This window comes from Pseudonaja textilis, chromosome 1 (genome assembly GCF_049901715.1).
Source record: "Pseudonaja textilis isolate UNSWEBS1 chromosome 1, rPseTex1.2, whole genome shotgun sequence".
Taxonomy (NCBI): domain Eukaryota; kingdom Metazoa; phylum Chordata; class Lepidosauria; order Squamata; family Elapidae; genus Pseudonaja; species Pseudonaja textilis.
In genome coordinates this window covers 33843823-33868713 of record NC_141990.1, presented here as the reverse complement: position 1 = coordinate 33868713, position 24891 = coordinate 33843823, and positions in this window count along the sequence as shown.

Genomic DNA, 24891 nt, shown 5'->3' with positions numbered 1-24891 from the left:
CAAGCACTACAATTGTTATGAAAATTAAGACTGGGACAAAATCCTTTACTTGCATGTCACACTTGTTTACTCCTGCAGTTCTTCATACCAACTACATTTACTCATGTTAATGCCTCAGTCCTATATTTCTTTCACAAAACATTAATGTAGAACATGGGATAAGGGAAAAGCAGCAAGGAGATGAGGGGAATTTGTCTGCAACTGAAAATTTTGTCAGGTCTTGCAAAAAAAAAAAAAAAGATTCAGGATAGCAGGCCATGTAATTCTAGCCCAGGTATTCTCTCAAGACGTAAGCTAAGGATATCCCAGAGACAGTTATGTTAGACTGTTGCAAGAAAAATAAACTATGCCCACTTACTGTAGAAAGGACAATTCAGCTTATCTAGCAAAGAAGAGTTTACTAGTTTCCCGGCAATTTGTTCCATTGCCAAATTGCCCTAGACTATTATCACAGAATACCTTTCTAACATTAAACCCAGAATTTATCTGTAGAAGAGAATATTTATAGCTCAGAATTTGCTTTCCTGAACTCCTGGAGTCCTGAACTATATGTGTGATGTTGTTTTGATACTTGAATCACATTCCTCTTGAGTTGCCTTATTTCATTCAAGACTGAACATTCCCTATTTCCTCACTAAACTGTATACCAACAGTATATTTTCCCAACAAGGGCATATAAGGTATGAAGTTCATTCCAGTTGCCCAATTATAGAAAGCAGGCGACTATATTAGGCAGCAGTGATTTAAGAAATGCGGGAGGCAGGTGATCACTTTAGTGATAATAGAAAATACCCCATTTCATACCGCAAAGGAAAAGGCAGTAGTAAATTGCTCATGTGTTTTACCAAGAAAACCACACAAGATAAAATGATTGATAATATAGTGCCAAGTGATGGGTCTCTCCAGTCTGATGGCACTCAATAAGAGTATTACTGATGAGTAATAGGAATATTACTGATGAGTATTACTTAATAGAGCTAAGGACTTTAGGATGTGTAGTTGCTGATGATTTGCCACACAGGAAAAGAAAATCTGAAACAGCATAGATAGAATTACAATGGAAAAAATAAAAATTAAAAACATGAATATAGGAAAACTTAGCACAAAGAAATATGAAGTGAGTTGACCAGGCTTTGACATCTTGGGCATCAGTGAATTGAAATGAACTGGAATGGATATTTTTTTCAGTCAGAAGATCATATCGCTTACTGTAAATTCTCCACTTATTTATTCAACCAATGTGCTGAACATATATTGAGAGAGATTGGAAGAGGACAAGTATAGTTTCAAAATTGTTGAAAGAACATCAATAACCTGTATTACAGTGATAAAATTACTCTGATATGAAAATATCAATGATCTGCAAGCTCAAATAAGGAAAGGCAAGGAACATAGTGACCAAATGTTAGACTATGATTATAAAGATCAAACCAATGACATGTATTTCAACCAGCCTTAGAAGTGACAATGAAGGCACTGATATGGTAGATAGTTTCTGCCATATTTATATATAGAAAGATATGTTTTACTTTGTTTTTATTTTAATTTATAATAAGTTTTTTTATGTTTCTTGCTTATTATATACATTACCCAGTCATTATGTGCGATGAGAGGCTATATAAATTTGATAAATAAATAACCAAAATAAGATATTCAGATGTTATGATATGTGTAAACCTACAAAATTCAGAATTGTACAGCCCATGGTTTTCCCTATTATACTCTATGGAAGCCAAAATTAAACTTTGTAGAAGCATCATAAAAGAACATTGATATTTTTGAACATTGGTGTTGGAGAAAACCCTTGATAATCCAATGAAAACAAATAAATGGATCATAGAACAAATCACTCCAGGCACAAATTACCAGGTGTTTTGACCCTGCTGGAGAACTTGCACTCAGATCAAAAGGATTGGAAAAGAAGAATGATAATGACAATCCTAAGGAGCAATACTGGAATCTAAGACAGCAAATTCTTAGAATCCCTCATCCACACTGGTTAATAGTCTCTCAAACTCAAAGTTTAGTCTTTGTCCTAGGCAGAGGTGCTTAAGTGAAGATTCAGAGGCAGAGAGGGAGTAATAAATTTGAGGGAGCCAGTTAAAAAGAATGGAAGAGCTATTAGGAAACAGACTCTGCAGCTCCTACGTGATATGTCTCAGCTAGCACTGAGTGGAAGGTCAGTTTGGCTTATTTATTGCATTCTCTCCCTGGGGGAAAAGACACTGAAGACAACTTTCAGTGGTGTCATGTATCTATATTGCTTTGCCATGTCTTAGACCTTGGATTTGCTTCACCTTGTCCCTTGTCTCTCATCTGGAATCATAGTCTGATGATTTGTTTACTGGTCTCAGTCCACATTTGACCTCTTTGGTAACAAGCAGACTCTAGCCTTCAGGTTCTTTTCAAAGACGGCTCATACTCTACCAAATGTGAATCAGCCTCCTCTGTGGCTGTAGAAGTTTTATAGTTTGCTAATTACAATCTAATAGCCTAATTGTCAAAAATAAATTCAATTATCATTGTTCAGACATGTTACGTGAAGCTCTCTTTAAAAGATCATATTAGGAAAGGTAGAAAGAAAATGAAGAGGACAGCCAACAGCAAAGAAGATGGGCTTGATTTCAGCATTGAAAGAGCTGAAGGGCCAAGTTGGGGACAGATCATTCTAGAGACCATCTATCAGTGTTGTCACTAAGAACTGACACTGACTTAATAGCATGTAATCAAAATTACATTTGACATTTTTAGTAGTTGTTTCACATTATTATTATATATTCATATGCAGCATGTGATCCATTACAATTCCAGAATCTGCTTTATTCATAATATTATCAAGCCATATATTTCCTACCATATTCCCAGATCTGGACAATTTATTTCTATCTTCTATGTGAATAATTTTGTATCTGTCGCTATTAAACTTCATTGTACTAGTTTTAGCCATTTCTTCAAGCTATATCAATTTTTTAAAATTTTCTTTTTGTGTTAGATATGCCATCTTGCTTTGAGTCATTTCTAATTTTTGATAAACATTCATTACACTTTTTCATCCATGACACTTACGAAATTGTTAGGGAGTGACAGAGCCAAGATTAAATTCTATGGAATCTTCCTTGATACCTTACTATAATTGTAACTCTTTCATTCATAATTAAATTGACACCTCTACTTCTATGTATGTATACATCAATATCAGACTCCATTCACATGTCTTACATTCTTCCCTTTTTCTTAGTTTGACAAACATAATAGAAAGATTATGATCAATAACAGACAATGAGGGACAGAGACAGAGAGATTGAGAGAGAGAGAGATGCTTGCCAGCCTTAGTTATATCCATACCAAATGCATAGCTTAATAGTCATAAAGATCTAATTTGGTCCCAATTTAATTTAATGTATTGGATTTTAAGCATTCCCCCACTCTCAACTCCAAAAGGACCTTGGGCAAATAACATATAAAACACACAATTAAAAAAACATGCCCACCTGAACAAAACCGTACCAATATCTTTCAAAAATGATTTGATAGGGACTGTACAAACACCCTAAACCACAAGTCTGAGAATAGAGCCAAATGTTAAGAAAATGCTGGAACTCTTAGAGAGAGTGGGGGCCATATGTATCTCTTTTAATCAATATACCACAACAGTACTCAAAGCCCAGGTTCACTTCTTGTACTCTCACTCTAGTGTGTGCAAGTTATGACCAATATATTTTTAAAAAAATATTTTGTAAGTCAGTCTACTGTTATCTGGATCCCAGCCACTGGAAATATGTGCTGTTTACTGCCATATTCAAGAGTTGAGTAATTCACCTTCTCTTTATTATCTGCTACTCTTTTGCTATTTTTATTAACCAACTGGAATATTATTTGTTTCTTCATTTATTTTGAGCATACCCAAAAATCGTTTCTATATTCTTAGCTTCCTTCATTAATATGAGCCTATTCTGAACTTTCTACCTCCTTCAAATTTTTGCAATTTTGCGTTTAGTAGCTTATTTTTTAATCGACTTCCATTAATCTTTATCTATTTTCTTAACATGGAGTATTATTTATTCTTGCTATGACCTGATTAAAAATCTGTTTTATGTAACTATACAAAATTTACAAACTTTAGCTTTTGTTCATAACAAGGATTAAAGTATTACTTCTCTGAAAAATTTGTAAGAGTGGGGCAGTGTGTAAATCAAATAAATTAAAATCCACTCAATCTGCTTTCTAATTGGTTTTGCTTATAAATAAAAAATTGGTTGTCTTGTGACTTTCTTCTCCCATTGAAGAAAAAGATTGTAAGAAAAACCAAGAATTTTCCTAGAACAACCACATTGGCAGAATGTTTGTCAAATGTTGGAAGCAATTAAATGTTCCTGTCATAATTTTCTTTATTATTCATCTTTTTGGATTATGTAAATATGCCATTTATTCTTCATTTATATTATTCACATCTTTTTGTTTGGTTGATCAGTAATAAACATAATCAGTGTTTCTGATTTTATTCTTTCTTCCACTTATTTTAACCCAGATCCTCTCAGTGACACTTTCAATTACTGAATAGAGGTAGACAAACAGAAACACAGATAGTTAAGTAAATATGTCATAATTTCTTTTCCCTTTGTATCACTCCTGTTATTTTTGAGCAAACAGCATTGTTCAATTGCTTTATCTCTGGAACCATCAATTATATTATGTTGTTAGCTTGTCAGAAAAGTGGAGCAAAGGGGAGTCAATGTGAATATTAGTTGTTCATGGCAGGCTGGCCAGAGGAATTCCCTACAGATAGGATCAAAGTGACATTTATTTTTGGCCTTTTGAAGGAAAGAGTGACCAGATGGCCAGTTCTGCTCAGTAGAAAAATGGGGGATATTGGACAGCTAGCAAGATTGTAAAATGTGTTGGAGTTTAGAGCTGCATTTGATAATTCTGTCAGAAGAGCAATTAATAATCAATTGTTCAATGAATTTCATAAAAAATTGATAGCTCACAAAATAAGCTCATAAAATAATAATTGGAGTAACTGCCGGAATCCTGACAAAATGCTTATAAAATACTCATAAAAATAACACATATAAAACAGAAATAGTATGAAGCATCAGGCTCCAAAACTTTTCCTCTGGAAAAGTTCTACTTTAAATTATTTTCAGAAAGTAGACAATATTGGCAACAGATTCATCTAAAAGAGGAGGTTTTTCAAGGTGGTCAGTCTCATTATTGAAAAAGAGGGTTTGTTTCCCCTGAGGGACATCCAGTTACTTCTCCCAGTACAAAGTTTTCAGGTTTGACTTTAGTCAGCAAATATAATCCTAGATAACCAGGTGCCAAACCATATAATTATGTTTTGTTTTGTTTATTTTTTATCAGTGCTAATTGTTTTATGTGGGTTTTTCAAGAGGCAGTAGCATGAAGGATCATCCATGTGATGTGATGTACCTGGGCCTTGTTCACAGCCAGAGATTGCGAAAGGAGTGGGGACTGGAAGTCAACACTCTCCATGCAATCCATGCTGAGAGAAGAAAGTTGAGTCTGAAGGGGAAGTGATATAATAAACCTTAGGAACACAGAGGAGGAAGTCAAATCACAGAAGGAAGGAATACCATTACAGCAAATGTTCCTGAGATGCAATCAGAAAGGGGGATGCGGGGAAGAGGCTGGGTGTGTGTGTGTAAAACAGTAACTCCATCATTAATTACAGTAGTTCAGCTGGAGATTTCAAGATTTTGTTACATTACCCTATTAGCAATAAAGGGGTTTCCACAAATCCAAGTGATTCTTATTTATTTTACTCAATTTGGATGCTGCCCAATTCCATCCTAACTCTTGTTCCCAGAGTTTGTGTGTTCGTTTGATTTCTATAGCCACCCATCTAAACAAAAATTGAACAAAACAAACTGACCTGGTGAACTCCCCTTCAAAACCTTCATTACTTTTCCTTATCTGTTTACTAAATTATAACCCACTGAAAAAGGTTATGCATAAAATGTTTATGAGACTGTTGATTATATTTGTTGCAAGGGACTAAATAATGGAGCCTTTTAAAAGAGTTGGCATAAAATGTACGACAACCAGTACTTGGTATGTGTCTAAAGCATGGTAACCTGTGTGACAAGCTTAGATACTGTGTGCAGGTTCCAAAAATAATATTTAAGAAAATATGATTGAACTCTTGTAAGATTGCCAAAATTCATGAAATTTCAGTGATTGTACAAACATTTTCAAAGTAAAATGCTCAAATACACAAGCTTTGGAGCAGTGTTTTTCAAGATTTTTTTTTTACTGCACAGTAATGTCCAGAACCCCCCCACCTCCCCCCCCACACCACCCCCAAAATGCTGAGAAGATCGAACCACAGTTTGAGGAACAATTTCCTGGAGGCTATTAGCACAGTAAGGAAAGAGCTACAGAGCTCTTAGCAGAACATTCAGAGATTTCTAAGTTAGTGTGACAATTTTTAACATTAACATTTAAGCAATGGGAATAGCTAGAGGTGCCCATCACAGATCCTTCATATAAAACCTGTGCCCATACTAGTTGCTGCCTGCCAATAAAACCTCTGCTTTCTATTTTCCCTTTGGCAACACATCAGTGATGGATGATACATGCCTCGATGTTCTGCCTGAAGTCCCACCATTAATAATAATCAAAGATGAATTTTCTTGGGCAAATGAAAATTACATGAAAAACACTGTTTATTCTTAATAGATTATTTCTTTCTTTTTATTTTTCTTTACTTTCTCTGTGTGAATGAGTGAGTGATGGGGAAATTTCTGGTTATATTTCAAAATTTTGCCCCTTGACAAATTGATGGCCACTCAGTCCTTTCCTGATTTGATTCTTGTTTGTCCCCAGACATGGCTGAAGGACAAGCTTGGCCCACTATACTCACAAACTGAACCACTGTGAGCAAAGCTGCTTAAGCAAGCAGAATTCCTTCAATAGCCCATGTGGGAATGATGTTGCACACATTAAGTTTCAAACAGTTTCAAACAGAGAAGTAGCAGCATGTGAACACGGAGGGGAAAGAGCAGTAAAAAGCTGCTCAGAATGAGGTCATTAATATCGGAAATAAGACAGCATAATTTATTCTCATTCAGTTCATTGATATTGAGGAGGCCTGGTTCTCCCAGTGTAATATAGAATTCCATAGACATAGCAGAGGGTTTTTTAGGCATGATAACTGGACCATAGAGTTATCAACAAACTGTGTTTGGCTATTAGGAGAGGAGATAATCTAGCTATTTTATTTATCTATATTTATTGCTTCCTTGCCATGTAAAAATTTGAAACAAAAGTCAGTGACAAAGTAATGTTTCAGTTCTCTTTTGTTTTGTTTTAATTATAGTCATAAAATCACTAGCAATTGGATAGTCTATGGGTGGAGCTTCAGTCATTTATAACAAAGAAATCTGCGTTAGCAGAGGCTCTGTAAACATTTATGATGTGAAGTAATATCAGCAAACTGATTTGCTACAACTATCCTTCATTAGCAATAATACTTAGACTTATATACCCCTTTATAGTGCTTTACAGCCCTCTCTAAGTGGTTTTACAGAGTCAGCATATTGCCCCCAACAATTTGGGTCTTCATTTTACCCACCTTGGAAGGATGGAAGGCTGAGTCAACCTTGAGCCTGGTAAGATTGGATCTGCCAAATTGCAGGCAGCTGGCTGCAGCAGATGTAGCTTGCAGTACTGCACTCTAATCACTGTGCCACCAAGGCTCTTTCATTAACTCTTTCCGCTTCAAAAAACACCCTCTGGAAACATCCTCAAAGTGGCATGTCTCCTTGTCCCTGACTCCTCCAACCCTAGCTGAGAAATGAAAGGAATTGACTTGTCTTCTTAGTAACTCTCAAGGTATACTAATAACTTGGGCCTATGCCCCAGGCCCACTTTGCATGCCCTGTTGTAGATTTCCCAGGAAATCTGCAACTAGCTTCCAGCATCTGGCAGATAGACCATCAGTGTGACAAAAGGCTCAATATCCAAGTAGGCTAAGTTCCATTCAGATTCCAGGCACTATTAAACACTATGGCTAAACAGTTGTTTATTAAATTAATCAAAACTGCTGGGTTCTCATAACGCACTAAGGCATAAACCCAAATTTTCAAATTGCAAAGGTTGGATACTATAGGGCATTGCACATCAAAACAACTAGACACAAGGACAGTTCTTCTCCGAATGCCATCACTCTGCTAAACAACTAATTCCCACAACACTGTCAACTTATTTACTAAGACTGTATTACTATTTTTCTATACTACTAGATTATAATAACACTTCCTATTACCTACCTCTTCCCACTTATAACTATAACCATGTTGCTTGTATCTTTACAACTTATATTGTTTTATTTGTTTCCTAGTATGATTTGATTGCTTATTAGTAACCTATGACTATCACTGATACTTGATGAATGTATTTTTTTCCTTTATGTACACTGAGAGCATATGCACCAAAGACAAATTCCTTATGTGTCCAATCACACTTGGCCAATAAAGAATTCTATTCTATTCTGTTCATGTAACATATTAAACACTAATTTTTGGCAGAATTACTGTCTGTTTGTCCAGTACAATATTGTCCTGGTCAGGGGCCACAGCTTGGACTGCAAGTAGCAGAATGGGAGGGCCTGCCTTATCAGATCTTAAGAGAGTTTAAAAAGGGAGTTACAGACTATAGGATTAGTGGTGATTTTACAAGAGGACTTGTAGAAGGAATAAAAAATGGTTATACAATGATCCCTAAAGATTGGAAGCAAATATTTCGCATGATTTTAACATCCATGCAATATGTGGTTTGGGAGAGTGAATATATGAGACATGCTCAAGCTGCTGCTTTAGGAGGAGGAGGAGGAGCAGCTATTTGGTTCTGGACCATTTGGTACAATTCCTACTCAAGTTGTTCTTCCTCCAGCTACGTTAACTATTGTTTCTGAAGGTGCCTTTCGTGCTTTTCTTAAGGTACCCCAAGCTGGAGAACCTAGAGCAAATTTTTCAAACATTTGACAGAATGCCAATGAGCCTTATGCTGACTTTGTTGAGCGTCTGTCCAAAGCAATTAGACCGCAGTTTGATCATCAGGAAGCTGCTGGTGAACTTCTTCGCCAGTTAGCTATTGAAAATGCTAATGCAGATTGTAAAAGAGCTTTACAGCCGTTGAAAGGCTACTGCTCATTACACTCTGGCAGATATGCTGCAAGTCTGCCAGGATATTGGATCACAAACTTATAAAATGCATATGTTAGCAGCTGCTATTCAGAAAGGACAGCGACCAATTGGTAACTGTTTTAAGTGTAAGAAGCCTGGCCACTTTCAGAAGGACTGTCATTCTACACCTTCTATGCCTCAGAATCGTCCTTCTAAGAAGTGCCCTATTTGCAAAAAGGGATTTCATTGGGCCAATCAATGTTGGTTTTGGTCGGGAAACTTGCCAATGGGTGTGGCACCCACCCAGAATCCAAAGTGTGCCTTTCCCATCACTCTGACTCCTCCATCAGTCTCTCTCACTCCTCCCCAGCCACAGCCGGTAGCGCTGGGATCGATTTAATCACTCAAGAGGAAATTGAGTTTAAATTTCCCATGGAAGTTAAAATAGTTCCATCTCAATTTAAAGGTCCTCTTCCTTCGGGATTAGTTGGCTTAATTTTGCCTCGTTCTTCTGCACGCAAAAAGAGCTATTTTGTTGTGCCTGGGATAATAGATTCAGATTATACTAGTATTCTCATGATTCAGATTTGGGTGAATCTTCCTCAAGCTCTTCCTTGTAAATCTTCTGTTGTTCAATTGCTTCTTCTTCCATATGAAATTCCATCTCCTGGTATAGGTAATCATGGGGATGGAGGATTTGGATCAACTTCTTTATCTGTAGGCTTACTTCATCAGCTGAACTCCTCTTGTCCTTTGTTAACACTCTTCCTTAATAAACAACCATTTCAAGGGTTATTGGATACCGGGGCCGATGTTACTGTCATCTCCTCTTTACAGTGGCCAGTACAGTGGCCAAAAATGACAGTTTCTTCATTGTGGGGAATAGGAGGTTCTACAGCTGCTTGGCAGAGTGTTCAAAAAATTAATGTTACAACATCTGCTGGTAAGTCCTTTTTCCTACAACCATACATTCTAGATATCCATACTAATATTTGGGGCCATGATATCCTTTCTCTTTTTAATGCCCATTTGATTCTTGATGATGGCTCTTCCTCTTAAATGGCTCTGTTCTATGCCAGTTTGGGTAGAACAATGGCCATTATCAAGGGGAAAAACTTGCCGCTTTACAACAATTGGTTCAAGAACAATTGGCTGCTGGTCATATAGAACCTTTTACTAGTCCTTGGAATACTCCTGTTTTTGTTATAAAAAAGAAAAATGGGAAATGGCATTTCCTTCATGATTTAAGAGAAATTAATAAATGTATCCAACCCGTGGGTCCTTTACAATGTGGTCTACCAAATCCTAACTGAATTCCTAATTTTTATAAATTATTGGTAGTTGATCTTAAAGACTGCTTTTTTACTATACCTTTGCAGCCTCAAGACAAAGAAAAATGTGCATTTACTGCCCCAGTTTTTAATAATAGCATGCCCACAAAATGATATCATTGACGAGTGTTGCCCCAGGGAATGCTTAATTCTCGTACACTTTGTCAATATTTCATGGATAAAGCCCTTCAACCCTTTCGGAATAAATTTCCTTCCTATTTAGTCTATCATTATATGGATGATATATTGATAGCAGCCCCGGATTTTGATGAATCTTAAGTTGTTAAAAGAGTTAACGGATATTGTGGCACAACGGGGATTGTATATAGCCTCAGACAAAATTCAAAAGGTAGAACCTTATACCTACTTAAGACATAGAATGTTACACAATTCCTCCATTCCAATTCTTCCTGAATTACAAGTACACAAATCATATACATTAGTACAATGGCAAAAATTACTTGGCATTATTAATTGGGCACGCCCATTCTTCTACATTACAACTGGTGATATATTGCCCTTATTTCAGTCTTTGAAGGGAGCACAATCACCAGGAGATCTAGTTGTATTAACTGATCTTCAAAGAACATGCCTTCAAAAAATATTGAATAAGTTTAAGCATCGATATATGGACAGGATAACATCCTTAACAATAGGACTTTGCAGAACTTCCAGTTGCAAGGCTTCGGCGGCGGCAGGAATCCACTTCTCTGTGGGTCCCTGCTGCGCTCGCCGCTGAAGTACCCCCAATCCAACTGGATTCGGGGGTTGTCGCTACCCCAAAGGGGTAGCGGAAGACAGAGGAAATCTGGGCAGGGGTCTGGAGTTATCGCACCCCCTTTCCCCAGCCGGCTAGACTCCTTTTTCCTGAGGCGGTGGAGTGGCTGTCAGAAATGGCAGCCACAAAGAAATCTTCAACCGGATAAGACTGTGCAGGAGGAAGAGCCAGAAGGAGAAGTTTTCTTGGCTGAACCGGGACATTAAGTTACTTTTAAAACACCCTGGAAACCTGACTTTCGGATTGATACATTTGTTTCCAAAAGAAGTTGTTACAGCGGTGAAAGTGCTGAAGGAAAGTTCACTCCCCTTCCTTACGGAGAAAGCAAATGAGCACAGAAAAACCTGCTTTTTAAAGGTAAAAATAAGCTCTTTGTTACAAGTGGGAAGGAGAGGACTAAAAAAAAAATCTTTAAAAATTTGTTGGAGGAGACGCCTTGAAGATTATAAGACCATCAATTAACTGTAATACGGCTTTTAAAATATATTTGGGATTTTGCCCCTGGAGGAAAAATTGTAAAGAGAAGAAGAGGAAATAATTTTTGTTTGTTTGGATTGTTTGATAACTTTGACATTTGGAAATAACTTTAAGATTGAAAACATCTAGGTTGTTTTTAAAAATTTACAATGGCACCATCTGTGGATGAACTAAAAATGGAATATGAAAAATTAAAAGAAAGAGAGCAAAATGGCAAGGATTCCTTGGGAGCTGTCTTCCACTTTTTAGAAATGGCAGTTTCTACGTACCAGCAAATACTTGAGGAAGAAGGAGAAGGAGAAGAAGAAGAAGAAGAAGAAAAGGAAGAAGCCATCTTTAATGGACTAAAAAGTTCGATTAAGAAAGAAAATGGGAAGAGAGGAAGGAAAAATGAGAATTTAAGATTTAATAAAACAACCAAGAAAAAGAAAAATAGGGTGAAGAAAGGGTACAATGTTAGAAAGCAATTGAAAAGAGAATTACAACAGAGAGGGGAAGTTAAAAGGGGGGAGGTTAGGAGAGGGGGGGCAAAAAGACCAGACTAGAGAAGAAAGGGAGGGAAAAAGGGGGAAAAAAGCCACGGGCTAGAACAAGATGCCATAAAAGCAGATTTTTTTTAGAGATAAAGGATAATGGATAGTGTATAATTAAAGAAAGATTCTGCAAGAGTACATAGTATTGTAGTATTTGCATTTGAAATAGTCTATTGGAATATTTAATAAAATATTAAGATATTAAAATGTTTAATAACGATAGATCTCAATATTTAATAAAATATTAAGGAGAATGTGTAAAATGATTAATGTTTAGTTATAGTTTAATTCGTTATTGTCTTAATGTTATTATAAACTTAGTATTTCATTTTCTTATTCTAAAATAACGTACTAATTAGAATTAGAATGGAAATTATATACTTAACTATACTGTAAGTTTATTATTTTTTTATTTTAAGATGTAATATGTAGAATGTACTACGCAGAATCAGGATGGAAATTATGTATTATTTTAAGTTTTACTTTAGGGGAAGGCGTCACACTTTAAAAGTGATTATAGGGGAAATTCTTTGCTAAAGAGAAGAGATAAATAGATGATTGGAAAAGAACGGACAAAAGATACAAGCATAATGATTTTGAAATAAGATGAAATAAATAAAACATAATTAAGAGAGTGAAAAGAAGGGAGAAGTTATATAGAAAATATAAAATGGTTAATAAGATATGAATGGTATATAAGGTGAGCATGAATTTGATTTAGGTCTGTAAAAGAAAGATGTAACCCGGGGCTAAGCCACTTTTCAAAAGAAGTCTTATGTTTTGTGTTTTGGTTAGTTATGTTTGATTGTGAATTAATAAAACCTTGGAGGAATAAAACTAAAGGGAGAGAAATTTGGAAAAGACATGTATAAATGACAATTAAGGAGGTTTTATTTTTTTATGTCTTGTTTTATGTTTTGTATTTTGTGTGCTTATGACTGATTGAGAATTAATAAAACCTTGATAGAAAGAAATATAATTGAATAAAAATGAAGGGAGAAACAATGAGAAATTTGGAAAAGATATATATGTGTAAATGGAAATGTGATAATGTGGAACTATGTCTTAAAAAATAATGCTTTATTTGCCTTGTTAAAATTTATAAGTAATTTTTAGAAGAGGTTTTATACTTTTATGTTTTATGTTTTGCTTGTCTTCAAAAATCAATAAAACTTGTTCTTAAAAAAAAAATAGGACTTTGCTTAGCTATTCTTCCCACTACACCCTTACCCACAGGATGTCTTTATTCTAATGTGTCCCCGCAAGCGGTCAACATTCATGAATGGATTAATTTGTCAGCTACTCCACCTAGAAACATTTATCCTTATCAATCAGCATTAGAGGATTTGATTATTAAAGGTCATAAACTAGCCTTACATCTTATAGGACAGGATCTCATTAGCATAGCTTTCACTCGTACAAAAGTTGAACATGAGCATTTGATGATGATTTCAGAATCATATCAGATAGCCTTTTCTCAATATGTGGGAAACTTGTTGTATTCTTTACCCAAGGATCCTAGAATAGTGGTTACTACGACTTTAAATCCGGCCTTTTCTTCCATTTTTGTGAGAAATCCTATTACAGTCTTTACTGATGGATCACCTACAAGGGGTGTGGTTGTCTGGCAGATTCAACAACAATGGTATTCTAAATTTACTGCCATGCAGACTTCAGCTCAACGTGCTAAGCTGGCTGCTGTGATTTTGGCTTTATGATTGTTCAATGACCAACTTATTAACTTGATCGTTAATACTCAATATGTGTATTTAGCTATGCAATCTCTTCCCTTTTCTTATTGTGCTCTCTCTTTGGATAAGAATTTGTTATCCTTGTTTTTATCTTTAAAGAATAGTTTGGAAACTCGCTTATATTCTTTGTATGTAGAACACATTCAAAGTCATACTTCCTTTACTAATGCCTTGACTGAAGGAAATCAGAAGGCAGATGAATCCTTAAAGGATGTTGCATCTTTGTCTGCTGATCCTGTTGCTAGTCATTCTTATTTTCATCAAAATGCCAAATTGCTTGCAATTGCTTAAAATTTCATTATTTCAAGCCCGGGATATTGTCTGTGCTTGTCCAGTTTGTCAGCAACTGGCAGTTCCCTTCCCAGTGGGTGTCAACCCATGAGGAACCCAAGCTAATCAAATTTGGCAAATGGATGTAACTCAATTTTCAACCTTTAAGCCATACTGTTATCTTCATACGTCTATTGACACTCATTCACACTTCCTTTGGGTTACTGCTTCAAAACATGAACGTACTTCAGATGTTATTTCTCATTGCCTATCCTCTTTTGCTTTAATGGGTCGGCCTTCTCAGTTTAAAACTGACAATTGCCCCACTTATATTAGTAAGGAACTTCAAACCTTTTGTCAGAAATGGAATATTACTTTAGTGCACAGAATTCCTTACAACTCTCAGGGTCAAGCTATAGTTGAGCGAGCTCATCGTACTTTTAAGGCACTGCTTCAGAAACAATTACAAACTGAGTCTGGCCCTTACCATCTGTGAAAGATTCAAAATCTCATTGCTATATACTTGGAATTATTTAACCTTTTTAGATTCTTTTCCAGACTCACCTGTTAATTTGCATTTTCAAACTACTGAATCTTTAGCAAGGCCTTTGATAAAGTATCGCCAAACTCCAGATCCAACCTGGAAAGGCCCTACACCACTGATCACCTGGGGTCATGGTTATGCTGCCATGGAAGATCCTTCTACTCGACAAGCAGTGTGGGTTCCAGCGCACTATGTTCGTCCGTATCATGGCATGGCATCAGGGCCTTCACAACCCGATTCCGGATTTCAATCTTCATCTGAACACGGAAGTCTGTCTTCCAAGGTCGATGCGCCCGCAACCCATCACTTGGGGCCAGGTTAAATCTACTACATATAAAGCTCAACAACAACTGCAACAGGCCTCATTACCTCAGACTCCTGAAAATCTTGTTGCTGCTGTTTTTGCTATTATTACTGCTAACTCTGTTACCATTTTACTTTGTATTTTCTTGTTTATGGTTAATGGTGTTTCTGATCAAAATGACACTTCTGTGGTTCGTCTCAACCCTAATTTGTGGGTTCGTCATGCCCAATACATGTTTATGACCCATGGCACAAATATTACTTTATACTATGAGCCCCCAATGGCATTTGGTCAAATTTCTTTTACCCCTAACTTGATCATGTCTTCTACATTTATTGTCTCACAACTACAATCTATTTCACACTCCTGGCTATTTCCCACCCACCCACCCACCCCCATGCAATTGAATTCTGTCTGTTGGCATTACTTGAAAGTTAGTCAATTTACAAGGGCTCTGTGTTTCTGTTGTCACGCTAAACACACTTGGCTCCATAATTGATCTGATTATGATGCTGCTCAGCACATATTTAAAAAGCTAGGGAATTATAGTTATTGTTCTGACTACTTTGGTTTTCAGGTACCTTTAATTCTTCTTTGCATGGAATTAATATAGCTCTTGATATGTATCCTGACAATTTTCCTATTTTTAATGCCTCTGATCAATCTAATACAGGATCAATATGCGCTGGCTGGCAGCTTAAGGATCCTAATATGTGGTTCTTTTTTGATAAATATGCTACTAATGTTCATCCTCAGAATTATCAATGTGAAACTATAGGTTATTTTACTCTACCTGTTCAAATAGGTATACTCCCATCAACTCGACAGCGGCGTTCCTCTCTGGGGCCTACATGTAATGATGAAGTCATTATTGACACACAATTGTCTTCTGGTTCTACATTTGGCCATGCATTGGCAGGGGCCATTACAGGAGTCCTTACTCTAGGCTCTTATCCTGGCATAATTGCTCAAGAAAACAGATGATCTATTCTTGGTCTCACCTGCAGACTTGAAAAATCCATCAATGCTACCGCTGCTATTATTCGTGATTTACAGCATGAAATAGAAGACTTAAATCAAGATGTCTTACAGCAGCGTTTTGCCGTAGACTACCTTTTAGCCTGTCAGGGAGGGTTCTGTACGTTAGTTAGACGCTGTGGATGTGCTGTGCATTTTCATTCTTTGAATAAAACTATTGAGGATGAGCTTGCCAATTTACAATCATACATTCAAAATAATATCCATGCTCATTACTCACCTTTTGAGTGGCTAACCAATTGGCTCCCTCATTGGTCTTGGCTCAGACAGTTTTTCTTTTATGCTATAATTATTATTACTGTACTAATTGCAACCTGTTGTTTTATTCAATGTATTCCAAATTTATTCGCATTGTTTCATCCTGCTTCCCCCTCTCTTAACCCTCTTCAATTGCGATACATTTATAAATCTTTGAATCCTCCATTTAAAATAAAAAAACGAGGATATGTAGAGTTGTAATTGCAGGAATGTTCCAATCTCGGATGGCAAACCTCAGATAAAGAATGTTTCCAAGCAAATACAACTCAGGCAAACAAAGTCACTAATCTATGGATAAAGGAGGATTAGAGTGGGGAAGTAGACATATGTTAGACTTTAACTAGAGATAATTAATTGTATGGATTACTGTACTAAATACTAACGAAAGTTAAGCAGTAACCAAAGTTAACCAATGATGGAGGATAACTAAATATATATATAAATGCAAGACTATACTCCAATAAAGATCATCATCATAATTCAGAAAAAAGTGTTGTTTGATTGTGGAGTTTCATTTCTTTCCATAGTCAGAAACTTATTAAAATATATAGAGCATAAAGAAATGTATCCACTATTGTTATTTCATCTCAGCTAGCTATAATTTGAAACAAAGAATCTTATTTCAAAGGGAAGTTTTCAAGCAGAGAAAATGTGGATTAACATGTGAAAGTAGTCTAGTGTTAATGTAATAAAAACCTTGGAGACATTTCAATGCAGCTGAACTGTACTGCACTATTTTGGTGAATGTGGATGATATCTATAAATAATTTTGTAACAGTCTTTCAGAAGCCATGATGACCTCCAGTAATGAATGAAAATGCAGGAAAATTGTGTGAGAAAAGGTTGCATTACTAGGGTTAGGCTGCAGCAAGTAGTTTACCTTCAGCAATGTACCATGCTTGAATTTTTGACTGCCAAAGGAGTTCCGTCAATTGAAATTAACTGACAAATGTGCATTGCTGATGGTGGTGACATGAAAACTGTGCATCACTGGGCCAAAAAAATATAACAATGGTGAATTAGGAAGAGCTTATTTATGTGATTGAGAATGAAATGGATGACCTGTGATGACAACCAATGAATTTCATATGAGAAAGGCTGACAATCAGCAAATCACTCAAAGAGACATTGCTCTGCATTTTGGTTTTTCACAGGAATGTGAGGGGTCACATTATTAAGTTCTTCAGTGTTGAACAGTTTGTGCAATGTAAGGTCTGTTGCACACTGTTGGCAGAGATTAAAATTTCAAGAGCAGAAATTTGCCAGCAATTGTTGTTACTGCCAAGAATGAAGGTGAGGAATATCTTCACAGCATCCTAACAGCCAATGAAATATGTGCTTGTCTTTATGATTGAAAAATAAAGTGTCAGCCCATAGAATATTATTATAAAACTTCACTTGTCAAAAAAAAAATACAAAAATCAGACTTTGTCAGGAAGATTCATAGTTACGGTTTTGGGAATGCAGATAGTGTTATTCATATGCATTTGAACCCTGGATTAAGATCAAATCAAAGAACCACATTACAATTCTCAAAATTTGAAACAAAGATTAAACAGTTCAGGAGCATAAGAAGGGAAATCTTGTGGCAACACAACTCTAGGCATCATACCTCACAAATCACAAGAAATAATTTCAAAGATCTACCATCTTACTCCATTCACCTTATAGTTCACCATTCACCATATAGTTGTGAGGTAGCCTTTCACCTGTTCCTAAAATTGAAGAAATACCTTCATGAATATCTGATTAATATAAATGAAAAGGTAGACGGGGCTCTCAGAATCCAAATAAAAAGATAAAGTATGGATTTATTTTCTGACTGCCTTGAAAGCTTGCCTATTATTGGCTAAAGTATGTAGCAAATGATGATTTTGTGGAGAACAGATAACAGAAGGCCTCATTTCAAAGATTGTTTTCCTGTTTCATTGATCTCTACTTAAACTAAACTTATGGAGGTGGAGGTATTACTTTCTTGCAACTTTTTAATTTATTCCGTATAGCTGCCTACCTCACATGATCACTGTGGGCAATGAACAGCAAAACAATAGCAATATGACTAAAACCACCACTGATATATTAAAATTCCTAATACAACAACATTTCTAGTATTGTAACATCTAGTTTTGCAAAAGGAAAAAACAAAACAAGTATCTCTGTGTGGCTTGATGCTTACCATTATAACTGATGATGGCAACTTTTATTCATTGAAACAAGTATCCCATAAGTTCACATTTAAACTTGTTGCCATCAAACCATAAATACAGATAAAATTATATCAGCTTCAAATCTTGATTCTCACATTCAAATAGATAAATACATTTCTAGCAAATATCCTTTTTCCTGCATATGTTTGGAAGGAGCTTCCTTTCTTTTCAGTCAGAGCACTAGATTATTATTTGCTGCATTGGAAATTGGTTTATAAGGAACATTTGCTCAGAATAATAACAACTGAGAAGTGTTGATTCATTCTCTGGTCCTTGCTGTTTTAGAAATTAATATATGCAAATATCTGGAAATTATTTCCATATTCCTCTTTAAACAAATAAGGATTCCCCACCCCCAGTGAAAGTCTATTCAATCCTTTTACTAGAGTCTAATAGAACACAAAACAAACTTCTGGGTTCTTCTTGTCTTCTGTCAGTCAAGAATTATCTATCTCATGATTAGGTGTCCCATTTTCTTTGCCTACAATTGTTTATATATCAGCTCATTTGAAGTACCTTACCTCAAGGGTATGTTCTTCATTAGTTTTATAGTGTAACACTTACTACATTAGCCCTTCATTTCTGTTAGGTATATTCAATGCATTTCAAGAACCAAGTAGTCATTGTGCCAAATGTGTGCTATCAAAAGCTACAATGCTTTCAGTTTCAGATTTCCACAGGCAGTGGGTTTATTCTCTTGGTGTTGACTGAAACATGCTTCACAGAATTGCTTCACAGAATTAGATCGAAAGTCCTGTCTGTTGGAATTAAGTATTAGTGAAATGGAAAAGAGCAAAGGGATGTTGTTTAAACCAGTGTTGGGAAATGATAAAGTTTTCCTGTTGCCCCTACAAAAAGTCTTTCCAATCTAAGTTTAATGGGAGCATTTCCATCTAATCCTGTATGAGTGAACGGATGAAGAGAAAATCAACCTACAACAATACTATATTTTTTAAAAAATATTACAGTTTATTATAACATAAAATAAAAGTGAAACAAACAGAAACAAAGAAACAATATTGCTTAGTGATAGAATATGCTTAGAGTAGAATATAATGAAGAATGAAGAGATTTCCATATAAATTATGACTAGACTAATTTATTAAAATACAATTAAAATAATTCATAATTGCTTTGTTACATTTAAATGCATGTTTAGTGAAATAAACCATGTTTAAACCAAAGCTCTTTAGAATGGAATTCCAGGTTTTACACTGAGATTTATGAAGCCTTTACTTCACTCAAGAATACAAAACCTGTTAATTAGTACAGAGAGAAAGTCAAACTGAGGTAAATAATCATGTTGATCTACTTCCCCACTTTTTCAGGTGCTTTGGAGAATAGGGTAATCTGCCAGTTATGTGGTGATTCTGCCTAACCCACATTTTTCTAGTAATAGCCCTTTTTCAGGCTTTGGTATCACACCTTCCCTCTCCTCATCAGGGTCTTTTTTACTCTCTACAGATATGGTGAGCAATTTTATAATCCTACCCCGTGAACTCTTTTAATAGCTTCCTCCTATTCTGGGAAAAAGGATTCACAAAGTGGTATTTATGGAGAGATGGACTGGATGAATGATGTAAGTAGCACTGCATTGTCATGATCAAGCTCCATCTCTTCTGAATGTGGATCATAATATTAGATGCACATATAAATGGAGTTGATCCCATGTGTCCATGGCACAATGCTAGCTTTGTCATTTTAAAGAAAACTTCCAATCCTGCAGGTAACTGTAACTGATGAATCTGATGAATTTAAAGAAGAATCTCTACTTTTTCATTACTTCGACACTCAACATTGATTTTACTGTATACTAATTTCCCATTGTACACTGTCTATATTTATTATGTAGTATTCATATACATATTATATAATTGAACAATATTACATGTCCAAGTTTATATCAATCAACATAGGTGGGAGGGGGTGGGATTTTAAGAATTTTTGAACATACTAACCTTTTGTAAGTTATGCCAAACCTCCTTAAACTGGTATGGATGGGCTAAGAAAGCAAAGCTCTGAACTCACATCATACATGCCTCATAAATTCCTAATGGCCAAAAACTAAATAAATTCCATCGTGCATGCAACATAAATCTCAGTCTATGAATGATCCAAATCTCCACATGGCTATCATGCCATGCCAATTTGGAACATTAATCCAACAAAAACTGATAATTATTCACAGATTCATATGGAATTTAAAAAATACTGGAATCACAGCTGTTGATCTACTTCTTTGGCTTAAGTTAAAGAAATATTTTTTAATAAAATCTACTGTTTTTCTTGTCCATATATCTTATCAGATAAGTAAATAACTAATTTGAGAAAGTTTGGAACTGACCATTTTGAGTTACTGGATTGCCAAAATTGTAAAAATATTTCCATGTGATGTAGTAGAAATTAAACGTCTGTATCTACTCCTGGGATCAAGGCCTGGAAACATATCCTTCTAGAAGTTAAAATGTTTCCTCATTTGCAGCATAAAAATATGGAATGCATAAGGCCCAAGACATTTTGATTAATATAATGCTTTTTTTTCTTCTGTCAGATTATTAAAATTTCTAGGTATGGACAGGTAATTCAGTTGATTCTCAAAGAGGATATTTGTGAGAGCTACCAGGCTTAGCTTGCTAACACCAGATAATAACTTCCATAGAGTGGTCATCTGGACTTTTGCAAACCAGTTCTAGTAACATTATTCCTCTCATAGCATCTTTTCTTTTAGAGAGTGGGCAACCTTAAACACTCAAAGAGCCACAAAGGTCCTAATCAGAAGCCCCCTGCTCAATTCTGGAGCTGACTGGAAGTTCCTCCCATCATAGAGTCTCCTCCTAGCACAGCATCCTTTTTCCTCGACCTGTCTTAACCAAAAGCCCTATCAATTGTGGAGCCAACCGGCAACAGGGAGCCACAGCAGAGGGATGAAAGAGCCACATGTGGTTCCAGAGCAGCAGGTTGCTGACCCTTGCTCCAGGAGAATAACATTTGGTCCTCAAATTGGCCATATTTGCATAGAGCAACAGAGAAGAACTGAAGTGTCTTAAAATCTCATCTATGAATTACCCAATAGTAAATAAAATTGCTTCCACTTCCTACTTCATACCACAAATAAAGTTTGTGGGGGACTATATATGTTAAATGCATTTCTTCCTCTTTATTTTGAATCTCTGCAGTTCTTCATTATAGTTGTAAGTGCACCAAGCCTTAGCTGTAGAAGGAAACAATTAAAAATGGAATGCCCATCAAGCACCATGATAAACAAAAGTCATGACTGCTGAAAATAAAGAATGAATATAGGGAGATAGAGCTGAGGCAAGGTTCTAAGCCATAGGATGATCCTTTCTAATTATAATCTTTTCCCTTCCAAATCTTTCCTTACCCAATTCATCACTTCCAAGATTTGGAAGGGAAAAGACTATAATTAGAAAGGATCATCCTATGGCTTAGAACCTTGCCTCAGCTCTATCTCCCTATATTCATTCTTTATTTTCAGCAGTCATGACTTTTGTTTATCATGGTGCTTGATGGGCATTCCATTTTTAATTGTTTCCTTCTACAGCTGAGGCTTGGTGCACTTACAACTATAATGAAGAGCTGCAGAGATTATCAAAGGGATGTGAGACAGCTGCAGAGGTGATGAGCTGCAGAGGTGATGAGCTGCAGAGGTTATCAAAGGGATGTGAGACAGTATTACAACTGTACTGCTGGTACCAACTTTGTAGTCTAATTCTTTCACACAGATTATGTAAAAATACACAACCATAATCTAGGGTTTCATATATCTAAATAAAACAGGTTGATGTCAGAAAAGCTATATAAAGCTAAACCCATTAGAATATCATTGAACTGCTACATAATGTAGTAGTTAGACTACTGACCTTTGACATAGCAGACTAGAGCACAAATCATGGCTGGTAGATATCTTACCAGTAGGACTCTTACTCTTTCTATCTATCTATCTATCGATCTGTCTGTCTGTCTGTCTGTCTATCTATCTATCTATCTATCTATCTATCTATCTATCTATCTATCTATCATAATCAATCTATCATCTATCTGCCTTAATTTTGATGACATCTTTATTTTGATAAATAATTTTGTTTAAATATTTTATGGCGCCCAGCAATTTGCCACATCTTTCAGTGGACTATCCTGAAAACCGTAGCTTGCCAAAATAAATGTTACTTCTTTGGCAATTAGTAAGTGATATGCAGACTAATAGCTGCAATAGAATAATATAAGGAAACTCTCTTAATATTAGAATGCAAGCAATTAAAATTGCAATTCAGCATTTAAGAATTAAAAGATAATATTTGCAATAATGTTTTGTGTGTTATATGTGTATATACATATACAAACCTACTATATATGTTTATTGATATTATTGCAATGGGCTCCCGTACACTGCAGCTGTGATAATATAAATTGTCAGCATTAATGTTTAGCAATATGCATGATATATATATATATATATATATATATATATATATATATATATATATATGTGGATCTTGGTTGTTCGGGTTTCTCCCGCGTAAGATTCAAGTATCTAGGCAACGTTTCGATGAAGTCTCATTCATCATCTTCAGGCTTCTGTCTCCGGCTCTGTGCTTTTCAGAGTAATGTGAGATTGCAGCTGCTTCCTCCTTTTAACTGCCAGTGGGGTGGGACTTGATTGGGTGGGGGCTTGGCTGTGTTCTGATTGGGTGGGGTTGTGTTGGTTGCAGCCTGATTGGTTGGGGTTGCATGGTTCTGAGCTCAGTGGGGCTTGCTCCCAGTGCTGGGATTGGCTTGAGCCAGATCTTCCAATTGGCTTGCCGTTCTGTCCTGTTGCACATGGTTTGCTTCATGTATGGCCAGGAGGTTTGAAGGGAGGCTGTAGTGTCACCTGGTCCATGTCTGTCCAGCTTCTGGAGAGTGGGGAGAGTCTGCTTCACATGAAGTGGTGGTGGCTCAGTGGCTCGGTGTCAGGTCCTTCTCTTCATGTTAGGTACCCAACATGAAGAAGGACACCAGACCCACACCCATGAGAGCCACACAAGATGCCACCACCACACTTCCATGTAGAAAACAGACTCTCACCCACTCAGAAGATGAGACACACCATGGACCAGAAGTTGCACTACAGCTGCATCACTACCCACTTCAAACCCTCCGAGCCATACATGAAGCAAACCGACACCCACTATGAATATGCAACAGGACCACGAACTAGAAGCCAAACAGCAAGATCACAACTCACCAGCTCAAATCCCCAGCAACTAAGACTAACCGAGCACAGCCAAGCCCCACCTGAACAGAACACGCTCCAACCAATCAGAACACGGCTAACCCCCAACCAATCAGAACACAACCAAACCCCTACCAATGAGAACACCCCCACCCAATCAGAACACAGCCAAGCCCCCACCCAATCAAGTCCCACCCCACTGGCAGTTAAAAGGAGGAAGCAGCTGCAATCTCACATTACTCTGAAAAGCACAGAGCCGGAGACAGAAGCCTGAAGATGATGAATGAGACTTCATCGAAACGCTGCCTAGATACTTCGAATCTTACGCGGGAGAAAACCCGAACAACCAAAGATCCACATATAAATACCCGCAGAACCTCAGAAAACAAATATTGCACCTCTACGGGAGGAAACCCACCATCTGACCAGGACTTATGAAAACTTGAAGTCCAAAGAGCCTCCATTTTATGTGACCTTGCATTCCTATGCAACTGCCGAGATCAAAATTTAATTCCCACAAGCTTCCAATTGAAATTCCACACCAACACAGCAGCCACCAAACGCATCCTTAAAAGAACAGAACTGGCCCTAATTAGAAATGAACTTCACACGAAAAGGTTTCTCCTAGACCAAATCAACAAAGATCTCCTCACACTCCACCTCAGACTCAGCAACAAGATTCACCCTCGACTTTGGGACAAATCCAAACAACTTGCTGTCTGGAGAGCCGAAACACAGACCACCCTCAAGACAGATACTCACACCAACAAACTCAGGAAACTACAACAATGCCAGAAACCAACTCCCCTCCCCCACAGCCACACATGAAACAAACATTGCACAACATCTCAGACAAGATCCTCACTGAAGCTGAAACCAAGGTCCTTTCAAAAGGATTCAACTTTGCTGTCGCTCCCAAACACATCCCCACAGAAACCATCATATGTGGAGTTGAAACCAGCCTGACCAAAACCAACCCTGATGATGCTAACAAAATCAGACTCGAAATCACCAACAT